This window comes from Zootoca vivipara, chromosome Z (genome assembly GCF_963506605.1).
Source record: "Zootoca vivipara chromosome Z, rZooViv1.1, whole genome shotgun sequence".
Taxonomy (NCBI): Eukaryota; Metazoa; Chordata; class Lepidosauria; order Squamata; family Lacertidae; genus Zootoca; species Zootoca vivipara.
The window spans coordinates 26,669,301-26,683,321 of record NC_083294.1 but is presented as its reverse complement, the minus strand read 5'-3'; positions in this window follow the sequence as shown (position 1 = coordinate 26,683,321).

The window sequence follows — 14,021 nt, the reverse complement described above, 5'->3', positions numbered from 1 at the left end:
AAACCACAGGCTGTTTAAGAAAGACAAATGTGGGTTGCATATACACCATAATTTAAAGCATATTCACCTCCCAAAAAGAATGCTGGAAACTAAGGTAAAGGTAAAGGACCCCTGGATGGTTAAGTCCAGTCAAAAGTGACTATGGGGTTGTGGCGCTCATCTCGCTTTAGGCCGAGGGAGCCAGCGTTTGATCACAGGCAGTTTTCCAGGTCATGTGGCCAGCATGATTAAACCGCTTCTGGCACAGTGAAACACGGTGATGAGTGCCAGGGCACACGGAAACATTGTTTGCCTTTCTGCCACAGTGGTGCCTATTTATGCTTCCGAACTGCTAGGTTAGCAGGACCTGGGACAGAGCAACGGGAGCTCACCCCGTTAAGCGGATTCGAACTGACAACCTTCCAAAGAGACTCAGTGGTTTAGACCACAGTGCCACCCGCTCTACCCCTTACATAGCTATGACTCAAAACACTCTTAGAAAACTACAGTTCCCATGATATAATAATAATAATAATAATAATAATAATAATAATAATAATAATAATAATTTATTATTTGTACCCCGCCCATCTGGCTGAGTCTCCCCAGCCACTCTGGGCAGCTCCCAATTGAATATTAAAACAATACAGAATTAAATATTAAAAACAGGGCTGCCTTCAGATTTCTTTTAAAAATAGGATAGCTGCTTATTTCCTTGACATCTGTTGGAAGGGCGGGTGCCACTACCAAGAAGGCCCTCTGTCTGGTTCCCTGTAACCTCACTTTTTGCAATGAGAGAACTGCCAGAAGGCCCTCAGTGCTGGACCTCAGAGTCCAGGCTGAGTGATGGGGGTGGAGATGCTCCTTCAAGTATACAGAACCGATTCTTTTTTTGGGGGGTGTTTAAATGAATGGCATGTACACAGCCTATGTGATAAGTTTTCCTTTTTGCTTCCAAACATCCCTCAAAGACCTATGCAGCAGCAAATCTTTACCAATGAATGTATTTCCTATAATCCCAAACTTCTCCAAATGTAAAGGAGTGATTAAAACAGCCAGTTCTGGAAACCCCATGGCAACACCCACATTTCCCTTGATGAGCTGTAATTTCTTTTTGTCCTAAGGCTGTGCAGAGGAATTGCAGGTACGAAGTATTCCTGCTTCTTGGCAGATGATGACTAGGTGCATTTCCAAGAAATTCAAATTAAAGTTTCAATCATGCCACAGGCAAAATGAAGTCCGACCCTTTGTTTCTTGCTGGTGCTGACCTGGTTTCAAGAAAAATCTAAGCTGTAGAGATCTAAGACTTGCCACAAATCTTTTTTCAGTGATCTTGCAGGGGAGGAGACCCAGGTAACTACTGACTGGTGAGCTTGACATTGATACGAGGAAAGGTCCTAGAACAGATCATTCAGTAGCCGGTCTATGAACACATAGAAAAGGATGTTGTGATTATTAAAACACAGCATGGGTTTCTAAAAAATCCCATTTCTTTTTTCTTTTTATGAAGTTACATTATTGGTGGATCAGGGGAATGCTGTGGACATAGTGTGTATCTTGATTTCAGAAAGGCTTTTGACAAAAGTCCCCCACGATATTCTTGTAAGGAAGCTGGTAAAATGTGGCTTGAACGAGGTAACTGTTGCTGGTTGACTGACTGAACCCAAAGATTACTCAGTAATGGTTCCTCGTCATCCGGGGGGGGGGGGGAGAAGTGGGGTCATGCAGGGTTCTGTCCTGAGCCCATTTTTGTTCAACATCTTTATAAATGACTTGGATGAAGGAATTGAGGGGATGCTCATCAAATTTACAGATGACACCAAACTAGGAGGGGTAGCAATGCCTCAGAAGACGGAATTGGGATTCAAAATGACTTTAACAGATTGGAGAACTGGGCAATAACCCCACCCAAGCAGAGGCTTGACAGCCATATGTCAATAATGCTTTGATGGTGTTTCCTGCTTGGCAGGGGGTTGGACTGGATGGCCCTTGTGGTCTCTTCCAACTCTATGATACTATGATTCTATGCCCAAACTAACAGAATTAATTTCAATAGCGGCAAATGTAAGGTTCTGCACTTAGGAAGACCCAGCTGCATGTTCTGTGAACATGGAGTCAAGAATTTAACAAATTGACACATTAACTTGGAGAAGAAGCAGGAAGAAAGCAAAGGCTGGAACACAATCTACATGACAGATAATTATTTAAGAAGGAATCAGCAAGGAATGAATAGTTTGCCTTTCTGTCTATCCCTCCCAATTGGTCTAGGTAACTTATTGCAAGCATATTGCAACACCCAGAACTACTCCTACACTCTAGCTTCTGAGTCATGTGGCCAGCATGAATAAGCTGCTTCTGGCGAACCAGAGCAGCGCACGGAAACACTGTTTACCTTCCCACCGGTGCGGTACCTCTGTGGTTTAGACCCCTACCCACCTTCTTTAAATGTGAACAGGGCAGACACATCAGAAGAATTCTGTGTGTCCAAAACTACAACCATTCTTTTATGTTGGGACAGGAGAATGACTGAGATTAATCATTGAGTGGAGCATTGAATCTGAGTCTTTCAGATCCTACTCCAGAGATGTGGAGGCAATGCAACCTCCCCAAGCCTCTGTACCTGACCCTCAGGATTTTGCAAAGGCTCACCTCAGACCACAAACTCTCTCTGCAACTCTCTCAGTGTGTTGCCTGTATTATTCAACTATGATAATGCCTCTTGTTTTCTAGGGCTGGACAATATATTCATATATATTGTCCAAAACCAGTTTGAAGTCCATATCATGCTATCAGTTTCATGGTTTTCGACCTGGCAATATACCACAAATCATTATGTGCATTGGGGCTGGGCAATATATCATCCAAAACTGGTTTCAAGTCCATGGGCGTACCCAGCATGGGGCAGGGGGGCAGCTGCCCCCCTAGAAGCAAAAAAGGGAGAGCACAGCACAACAGGCCAGGACGCAGCCAGCTGTGCTCCGCCTCGGCCTGCTCGGCTGAAGCGAAACGGCAGTAGTGGCAGCAAGCTGCCTCCGTCGAGGGAAAGCTGGACCTGGACCTGGGCTAACTTCAGCCCACACTACTTCAAGTTGCAGCGAGCACAGCACAGAAAGTGCTGCCCCACAATGCTCTGAGGCACTTCATTTGCATGCCTCATTTTAGTCACCGCTGCCAGTAAAGGAGCGGGTGAGGCAGAAGCACAAGCGCGGGTGGCTCCGTGTGCCTTGGCAACAGCTGGAAACAGTCCCCTTCCCTCTGGGGGGGGTGTGGACATTGACCACGCCTCCTGGCAGGATCCCAGCCACGTCATAGCCAGCCAATTGGGTGGGGGGGTGGCTGGCGTGCCCCCCCCCTAGTTTTGATCCTGGGTACGCCCATGTTCAAGTCCATGTCATGATGTTAGTTTTCTAATTTCTGAACTGGCAATATATTGCAAATCATAGTCTCTCTCTCTCTCTCTCTCTCTCTCTCTCTCTCTCTCTCTGTGTGTGTGTGTGTGTGTGTGTGCTATGCAAAAATCACAATATGGGAGCATGAAGCCCGCCAATGCATCTACATAGCTCCATCCTTATTTCAGACATTGTGATATATCAGTATATTACGATGTTTAGGTGGTGATATATCAAGTTGAAAACCAACTCCATCCTTATTTCAAACATTGTGACATAGTAGTACAGGAATATAATAATGTTCAGCAGGTGATATATCACAAAGTTGAAACCAGATATCGCCCAGCCCTACTGGCCTCTAATCACCCTTTTGGAAGGGAGAGCAGGACTGGGATTCCTCTTAATAGGCATCCCGAAACCTTCTCAATAAAACAAGGGGAATTACAGAAATACAAACGGGATTAAAGAGGGGGCACCCCGCAATCAAGATGGCGCTCCTGCCAAAACAAGATGGCACTCCCGCCAAATCAGCTGGGTGAAGACCTCCCCCTTGAAAGAAGGTAAAATGGTGATCGCGTTAAAACTGGGAGGAAAGGGGTTAATGGCCCTGGGAAATTCCCACCAAGTCCCTTAAGCAGAATAACCAGCAAATATAACTTGCTCGGAGAGGGAACTCTCAGTGAAGCCTCAAGCGATTGGCTGCCCAACAAATTTTCCAAGCCACCAAGGCTGCAGCGTAGCCAGGACCATAAGGAAAAAAGCCACTTCGTGAAAGCCGACAATTAACAGGCAGCTATAAGCTCCATGGACTGGGAGCGCTTAAGGGGCCGAAGCCCCATGGGGCAAAAGCTCCTTTGGGGGGAAGGAAAGGCACACAAAGGAAGGGAATTAACCAGAGGGAATAATAACTACTGGGAGAATGAAGGGGAAGAAAGGAAAAAGATCACCAAGACAATCCATCGGAGGTAAATCGTTCTCTCTCTCTCGTTTGCACAGAGGACACACTGTTGCTGTTCCGAATACCCGTACCGAAAGAGGAAGCTCTGGGTCACGTGCATGGGTATATATATAGGCCCCTCAATCTATTTGGGCTGTGCCCCATTGGCCAGATTGAACCCAACATTGAGGGTCCTACCAATTGGGTGTTGTGGCTGACCAATCTTACCTACCCACAACACAGGGTGTTGGACTCCAGGTCTCACCGCAACACGTGCCCTCTTTGAGGGAGGACCCGATATCACAAAGTTGAAAGCCAGATATCGCCCAGCCCTACTGTTTGCTTGGATGGAAAGATGTGTGGGTGCATCCAAAAAACAATTCATTTCTGGGGGGGGGGGGTTTTAGAATACAGACTCTTGTGTGATTGTCACATGCATTGCTCTGCCCAGTTCTTGTGTCTGGCTCCTCCCACCACTGACATGTGACACCCCCACCCCAGGAGGTTACCTACTGGGGAATGTATCCCTCCAGCAAGCCTCAGTCCAAGACTCTGACCACTATATGCCTGGATCTTTCCATGGCCAGAAATAGCTGTGCATCAGCTGCTACTGACTGTGGCCACTTAGGAACATCAGGATTCCTTATAACAGAAGCAAAGGAGCTGGCTGCTTTCACTGTGACAGTTAGCCATTCTGCACGTAACTCCTTGGAGTTGTGCCTTCTCTGCACTTGTAAGACAAATAGACTTTGCAATACAATTATATTCCCACAGAAAATGTTGGAGGACATGGGTTGGGGTCAAAGCTGAACATGTAAAGGATAGAGGAAAAGAATTACATTTTAACTGAGAGCTTATCCTCTTGAAAGGGATCGGGGGGGCAGTTACTTTCTAATTAAGAGTTTACCCTCCTACTGGGGGGGAAAGGACAGCTGTAAAGGTGGCAGATTAGGGAAAGATAGGGGGTTGTACAGCAAATGTGTTATCGGAGAGCTGGAGAGACATATTTTCAGTTTGATAACCACAATACATCGCAGGAAAATTTATTGGGATCACATGTCAGTTGTGGGCAGGGCCGAAAACAGAATGTGGGCTAGAAACAGGTGTGACTATAAGCACCAACCCTATGCACCAACAAACACAAAACAAGCCCTCTGCAGCACCACAAATCCAACTCAATGGTGTAACATTGGAAAGTGTTATCACTTCTCCTACCTGGGCAGTTATATTTCCATAAGGGCTGACATTGATACTGAAATCCAGCATCGCCTGAGTTGCATGAGTGCAGCTTTTTCCTGATTGAAGTACAGAGTGTTTAAGGACTGGGACATTCACAGGGAAACCAAAATACTTGTTACAAAGCTCAGGGCCGGCTCGTCGTAGACCCCCGGTGGCGCAGGGCACCATGGCGCCGCGAACTGCGCCCACCCGCTGGCCGGCCGGTCCGCTGCGCTGCTGTGTGCGGCGCCCACCTGCCCACCGTGCTGGGAAGCGGGGCGGGAGGGCGCCGGAGAGATCGCGCTGTGCCTGGCCGCCCGCCCGCCGCGCAGCAGCGCCTCACCCACCCGCCCACCGCGCTGGGAAACGGGGCGGAAGGGCGCTGGAGAGATCCGGCGCACCATGGCGACAGGGGCGCTTAAAACGGCGCTGACAAAGCTATTGTACTACCAACCTTACTGTATGCTTGTAAAACGCCATCTCCAACTCCTTGAAAGATTCCATCAATGGTGTCTCTGAAAATTTTACACATCACTTGGGAAGACAGGCGAACTAATGCCAGTGTACTAGAAGAAGCAAAAATCACCAGTGTTGAAGCAATGACTTCATTGATCATGTTGTTCAGATGCCTGATTATCATCTTCCAAAGCAACTGCTCTATTTTGAACTTAAAAATGGAAAGTGTAATGCTGGTAGTCAACAAAAGAGGTTTAAAGACTCTCTCAAGGCAAATCTTTAAAAATGTAGTTTAAACACCGACAACTAGAAAAGCCTGCGAGCGCTCCAATTGGAGAACAGCCTTTACCAAAACTGTCATGGACTTTGAAGATGCTCAAACTCAGGAGGAAAGGGAGAAACTTTGAGCAATCACCAAAGAAGAAGACATGCAATTATTATCCCATACTTCCCATTGCATTTCCCCATCACTTTTCTTACTGCAAAAACAGATTTGGCAAAAGTGCCAAATCAACTTTAATTGCACGACGTGAATTCTATGCAATTCTATGCAATTGAATCCTGCTCAAAAATAGCAAGTGACTGAAAGTGCTCTATGCAATTTCTGTAGTGTTAAGAACACTAATCAAAATAAACAATGCCTGCAAAAGAACAATGTCTTGACGAGAACAATAATTTTCTCGGCCTCAGATGAGCAAAATGTGGTTGAAAGAGAAGCTGGGGTCAGAATGACAGGGCTCCTGAGACAGTGGAGCATTTTGCTTAACTTCCTGACACTTCCCACAAAAAAGCAAAAACAAACTTTTATTTTTCTAAGGCTTGCATCTTCATATTTGACTTGCCCCTTTCACTCCAAGCTTCCTGTCATTTGCTTGCTCATTGTGCGTAACAAATGTTTAGCTGGGAAACTTCCTGTAAAGTTTTTCTGTTTTACTGTATTTTAAACCAATTGAAGCACCTTAGTTTGTTAGTAAATTGCAAAACAGAGTTGGCAATGTTGCTTTGTGTTTAATAATTCTGATGTTTCTTTCCTTAAAAACATGGAGACACATTCTTAACCATGAGTTCTCTGTTTTCATACCTTAACAAACAACTATATGTCATGCAGATTGCAAAGGGTTAAAGGAAAGGGAGTTTAACCCTACCCCACCATGCCACAATAACAAAAAGGCACTCTTGTTTTCTGCATTTGGGCACAGCAGGAAAGTCCCCTGCCTAGGCAGGAAAGGCTTCTTCAATGTGCCAGTTCTTTGTTTGTATATTTTATTGCTGATTGTAGACAGCATCCTTTGAGACGGCTCTTTTTGTAAGACCCAAAGGAGGTCTGTGTGTATGTGAGAGAGGTCACAACCATACTGTACATTTAAAGCACACTTATACCATACTCCTCAACTGTCCCAGGACAAATGGGGCATCCCATTCTCCCCCCCCCCCCCGGTGAGAGCACAGCAGCCCATTTTGGGTGCCGCAATTTGGCATTGTGATCTCATGGGGGGGCAGCACTTTTTCAGGGGCACAATCTTGCACAGGTCATGTGACTCATGCTAGAGGACGGCCCCAGAAGATGGCATCCTGTTTTAACAATTATAACTTCTTCCCCCAAAGAATCCTGAGAACTGTAGTATACCCTTCACAGCACTACAATCTCCAGCATCCTTAACAAACTACAGTTCCTGGGATTGGGGGGGGGGCATGTACTTTAAATGTATGGTGGGCATGCAGAAAGAAAGAGACAGACACACACAGAGAGAGATAGAAACAGATGGTAACTAAACTGCCTTATCCTATAATCCACTAGGTTTCAGCTTGAAATTTGCACTTCTCTGAATTTGGCAGTGCAGTTCACCAGCTAAGTAATTTGTGCAAAATGCATATACTATGGTAAAGTGTACATAAGCATGTGTAGATTAGTAAAAAATAGCATACATAAAGCTAAAGCAGCCTTTCTCAAGCTTAGGTCCACAGATGTTGAACCCCAACGCCCATCATCCCTGACCACTGGTCCTGCTAACTAGGAGTGTAGTCCAACAACATATGTGGACTCAAGCTTGAGAAAGGCTACCATAAAGGATCACAGGATTGCATCCAAACACAGTTAAATTATCTGGAAAAGCTCCGTGGTTCCAATTCTTGCTGCATTTTTGTTTCTAAAGACATTTGAAATGTAGCACCAAAATCTTTTAGTCATTCGTTTTAGATTCCCACCCACCCACCCTGATGTCCAAAGAAGCACATATGTTCACTTGTCCCAGCACAGGCCATCTTTGGATTTTATTTTAGTGCAATTACTATCAACAAAAGGGGGGGAAAGGTGAGCACATTTCACCCTTTAGAGCCATATAAGCCCAAAATACACAAAGAAAAATCATTTGGACATAAAACATCTATTTCTCACACTACAGATATATTAACACAACTTCAGCTCTCAGTTTTGCTGCAAATACTTATAACTTTGTCACCTAGCAAAATGATATGATAAAATATAAATCACTTTCCCAAAGTCTTGATGTCTTTCCAAAGATATTTCACCTCTTCCCCCCTCCCCTATTTTCCTGGCAGATCCACATGTCTTTGAAAGTTTTGTGTCTGGCAATTAAAAAAAAAGTGGAGATTTTCCCCATCGCCAGATCCCCATGTCATTTAAAAATATTAACAATTGTAAAGAAGGCACAAGATCATGAGGGGGGGCCCAACAAGTTATCTGGGTAACTCAGGGTGCATGTCCACAGAATGGAAGATGCCGGGATTCCTAAGGACGTGCTCTACGGGGAGTTGGCTTCAGGCTCCAGGCCCAGTGGTAGACCAGCTCTGCGTTACAAAGATGCCTGCAAGTGTGACATGAAGGCTGGCAACAGACAATCACAGTGCCTGGAGGTTGTGTATCTATAGTAGTGACCAGAGGAGGAATGACTGTTGGGAGGAGCGCAGAGAGAAGAAACGTCATGGTGCATCTGCAGTAGCATAACTGGACACCTAGATCTGCCTCAGTTGCAACAGAACAAAGGCACACTCCTCCATTGACTCCCAAGACAGATGGATGTCAACAACAGTCAACAATGCCAGCATTCCTGCCCTGATTCCTAATGTTCTTTTTACACTGCATTATTTGCTGTGCTATGTAATTGTGACATTTGGATCAATATATTGCCATAAAGGTAAAGGGACCCCTGACTGTTAGGTCCAGTTGTGGATGACTCTGGGGTTGCGGCGCTTATCTTGCTTTACTGGCCGAGGGAGCCAGCGTATAGCTTCCGGGTCATGTGGCCAGCATGACAAAGCCGCTTCTGGCGAACCAGAGCAGCACACGGAAATGCTGTTTACCTTCCCACAGGAGTGGTGCCTACTTATCTACTTGTACTTTGACATGCTTTCAAACTGCTGGGTTGTCAGGAGCTGGGACCGAGCAACTGAGCTCACCCAGTCGCAGGGATTCGAACCACCGACCTTCCGATCAGCAAGCCCTAGCCCAGGCTTTGTGGTTTAACCCACAGCACCACCTGTGTCCCTTAATATACTGCTATAAAGGTAAAGGGGCCCCTGACCATCAGGTCCAGTCGTGTCCGACTCTAGGGTTGCGGCGCTCATCTCGCTCTAAAGGCCGAGGGAGCCGGCGTTTGTCTGCAGGCAGCTTCCGGGTCATGTGGCCAGCATGACAAAGCTGCTTCTGGCGAACCAGAGCAGCACACGGAAACGCCGTTTACCTTCCCGCCGGAGCGGTCCCTATTTATCTACTTGCACTTTGATGTGCTTTCGAACTGCTAGGTGGGCAGGAGCTGGGACCGAGCAACAGGAGCTCACCCCGTCGCAGGGATTCGAACCGCCGACCTTATGATCAGCAAGCCCTAGACTCTGTGCTTTAACCCACAGCGCTTCAGCTTGTGATTTTTCAAGTAAATGGGTTTGCAATTGGAGTCCCCCCCCTCCCCCACGTCTTTTCTGGAAGCAATTAATACAGAAATGAGTACTTAACTTCCACTAGATTCTGCTAGATTTCCAGAAATCTAGCACCTGGACATGCAGACCACCTGGTCAGAGTCTACGCCACTATGGCAAGATGTGTTGCATCTCTAGTTAAATTATAGCACTTGCGATTTTTAGGCAAATCTGTGGTCTTGTCCTTTGGCTATCCACAGCAGCATAGTGTGGGTTGCTGGTGCCGTGGGTAGGGCAAGTGTTGTGTCCCCCTGGTGGCCTGGGCCGCCGGGGTGGGGGCACTCCAGGGGCCCATGCAGAGGGTGAACAGAGCCCACCTCCAACATGCTCCTCACCCACTGCCTCCACCCACCTGCTCACTAGACCTCCACTGCCAGGGTTCCATGTCTGTCGTGGGGGTGCCTGCTTGCACCCCATCAAAAATGTGTGCCTGGAGCCATGCCCCCATGCTATGCCTCTGGTGATGCATCCCCCCCCCCCAGTGATGCATAAGTGGCCTTTGGAGCAGCAATCTTCCTTTCCAAAATGTCAGCCTCCTGTCTGCTGATGTATCAATACTGTGCAAGGGGTGAAATTATAATCACCATACAGTGCCAGGAGATTAACTTTGTTTAAAACAGAAGCAAAGTGAGAGGTCATTCTTCTAATTGCAGAAAATAAGCAATTTAATGCTATTAGAAGTGCTGTGTGCTGGGAGGAAGTAGTTTAAACTGTGCTGCTTTGCATTGCAACAAATGGCCTTATCTGATCATTTAGCACTTTTGAAACACACTCTGCGGGTAACCTACAAGCATTGGGGAGCAGCAGAAGAGCTGCTACAAGGCCTTTGGTGCGCTATGCAAAATGACTTGATGGCCAAAAAATGGCATTGATGCAACACATGACCCATGCCGACTCCAAACAGCTGCCGGAGAAGCATAATGGTTTACAAAAGATAGCACTTGGGTAATGCATGAGGTATAGCTAGCTCTCAATTAGGTTAGGGAAAAGTGCTCTTCTTGCCATGTTACTGTAACTGAAACAATGAGCACTCAAGATGATCATCCTTAAACCAATTTATTTGTAAAGAAACCTGTTAACCCTCTGCTGGCTGCATAGGAACATTTTTGTGGAAAGTCAAGCCGTTTCTCTTGATTGCATAGGAACCTACCGGTAGGAAGCTGCCTTATTCTGAGCCAAACCATCTAACTCTGTATTGCAGACCCACATTCAGTGACCCCTGACCCAGGGAGTGGAGGCCTAGGTGTAGCAAACTGGACAAGACAATGTCCTGGGATTTAAAATTGCCCACAACTTTTGTTGATTACAGATGTAAGTAGGCTTTGGCACAGGTATTAGGTGTCTGTTCATTATTAGCCTCCAGATGGAGGTCTGACACTTGAACATTCCTGGGATTATGAGACCTCCTCAAGATGCAGGTCTACTGAGGGGGCCCTCCCAGGCTACTGCTGGAAGCTCTATCGCCTGTCTGCCCCACACTTGGCTTCTAGACAGAGACTTTCCACTAGACCCCCCTCCTAACTGGGTACCCTAAAATCGCACCTGTTTGAGGTTGGGTGATGCACCACCTCATATTAGACTAAAAGATTCCACCCAATGCCTTGCCTGCTTAAAGTTGTGACTATTGCTATGAGGAAACAGGCTTGTTTGCAGGCAAATTCCTTCCTGGCTCTAAATATGGCAACCATCACTAACCACAGCAGGGTCAAATTGGATGGTGCGGAAGGAAGGAAGGAAGGAAGGAAGGAAGGAAGGAAGGAAGGAAGGAAGGAAGGAAGGAAGGAAGGAAGGAAGATCTAGTTGAGGTTCCTGCAGTGCAAGACAGGACTGGCAGAGTTATTATTGCCCAATTTGTGCCCAGTTACCTGCCTTTGACGCTACACAGGAAGAGAGCAAATACATGATATGTGTGTACAGATAGACAGAAAAAGTGGAATTGCATTTTTTTAAAAAAATAAATCAAATGTTGTGCAGTAATCCGGTTTGAAAAATTGGAGGAAATTAGAGATGTTGGACAAAGGTGCTTATTAAGGACTCAAACGACAGGCCATGCCAGGGAAAGCATGTACCTAAATTATATAAGGGTAGTATGCCCTCCCACCAGATGTCAAAGAGAACAACAACTACTAGACTTTTAGAAGACATCTGAAGGCAGCCCTGTTTAGGGAAGCTTGTAATGTTTGATGGATTACTGTATTTTAATAGTTTGTTGGAAGCCACCCAGAGTGGCTGGGGAAACCCAGCCAGATGGGCGGGGTATAAATAATACATTATTATTATTATTATTATTATTATTATTATTATTATTATTATTATTATCTGCCCAAATGGTATTAAAACCCTTCATTTGGGCCGGAACCTTGTCTTGCACACCTTCATCACTTTGGGCAGGAAATGCCTCATGGCATCCTTCTAAAAACCCTTAAACCACTCTTGATTTTGTGCCTGCTGGTTACTGAATGAAGGCAGATTCATAAATGCATCATCGCTGTATAGCAGATAAGAATCACTGGTTCCTATGAAGAAATGACCACTGACAGAGGGTGTAAACAAAGAGCAAAAATGCTTTCTGTTTGTTCAGGTTTCGTTTGGCTTTTTTTAAAAAAATAGCTTGGGGTGTCTGATGGGGAATTTGTGGAGTTGGAAAATCTGCTTTGAAAAAAACAAACAACCCTGGGTATGCATATGCAAACACTGGTATGGATCAGGCCCTGATTGAGTGCCAAGAAAAGGTAGATCCTTCAGCTCATATGCAAATTCCCTGTCTGAGCTGCTGCTTCTCTGAAGCAATAGCTGTCAATAAGCTTCAGTCAATCTCTGCCCTGAAAACAAATGCCTTGGAATTCAGGAAATGTGTGTTTCTCTCCTTTCCACAGCATGTTTGAAAGTCTGTCTGTCTTCACTCTAAGGCCCCAAATCATGTAAGGCTTTGTACATGATTTATTTTATGAATAATATTTATATTTATGTGTGTATTATATTTATATACCAAACCGCCAGTCAGGTTATCCCTGATGGTTTACAAAGACATTTCAGTGCAAAATACTAGTTCTCTCTCTCGATATATCTTATTTCGTAGTGACTCACATGTTCCAAAATGGCAGTTTTAAATGCTTGTGTTTGTGTGAGTGAATCAAGTATGTTTCTCAAGCACATTTAACCCAGGGTTTTGAATTGTGTCTGGGGGAAAAAACTGGTTCAGCCTTTGTCTCTTAGCCTGCCTAGCCCAACCCAGAGGGTTGTTCAAACCTGAACTCCCTGGAAAAACAGTGGACCTGGTGTGCTCTGGTCCATGGGATCACGAAGAGTCGGACATGACTAAACAACTAAACATCAAAAGGAGGGGAGCTTAGTCGTGTGCACTGGGAGAGGGTTGGCAAGGGGCTAGGTAGGTGGGATGCAGAGTGAAGCAGCATCCCTAGTTCTATATATGGGTGGTGCTCTGGTCTAAACAACTAAGCCTCTTGGACTTGCCGAAGGTTGGTGGTTCGAATCCCTGTGACAGTATGAGCTCCCATTGCTCTGTCCAGCTCCTGCCAACCTAGCCGTTTGAAAGCATAGCAGTGCAAGTAGATAAATATTACCGGTAAACGGCATTTCCATGTGCTCTGGTTTCCGTCATGGTGTTCTGTTGCTCCAGAAGCAGTTTAATTATGCTGGCCACATGATCCAGAAAGCTGTCTGTGGACAAATGTCAACTCCCTCAGCCTGAAAGCGAGATGAGCGCCACAACCCCAAAGTTGCCTTTGACTGAACTTAACCGTCCAGGCCATTCTTTACCTTTTGCATGAAAAGAGAATGAGTAAATAGAGCTCCTGAGTGCTAATACTAAAAGAGCGGGGGGGGGGGGGAGGAAATGATGAAAGTACATTGAAGAAAGTGTGTGACAAAAAGTATTTAGATTGTTGTGAACCCTAGCAATTGACATGTTCTTTCATGAGCTGGCGTAATGAGTCTGCCTCAACTCAGATTCTTCTGAGATTTTTCAGTCTGAGCCCACTTACAGCATTTATCCCCATATAATCAGTGCTCTTTATCTCAAGATAGCATAACTGTGACCATCTTTGCAACTCCCACACTGTGGAAGTAGTAGTAACCACAATAACAAA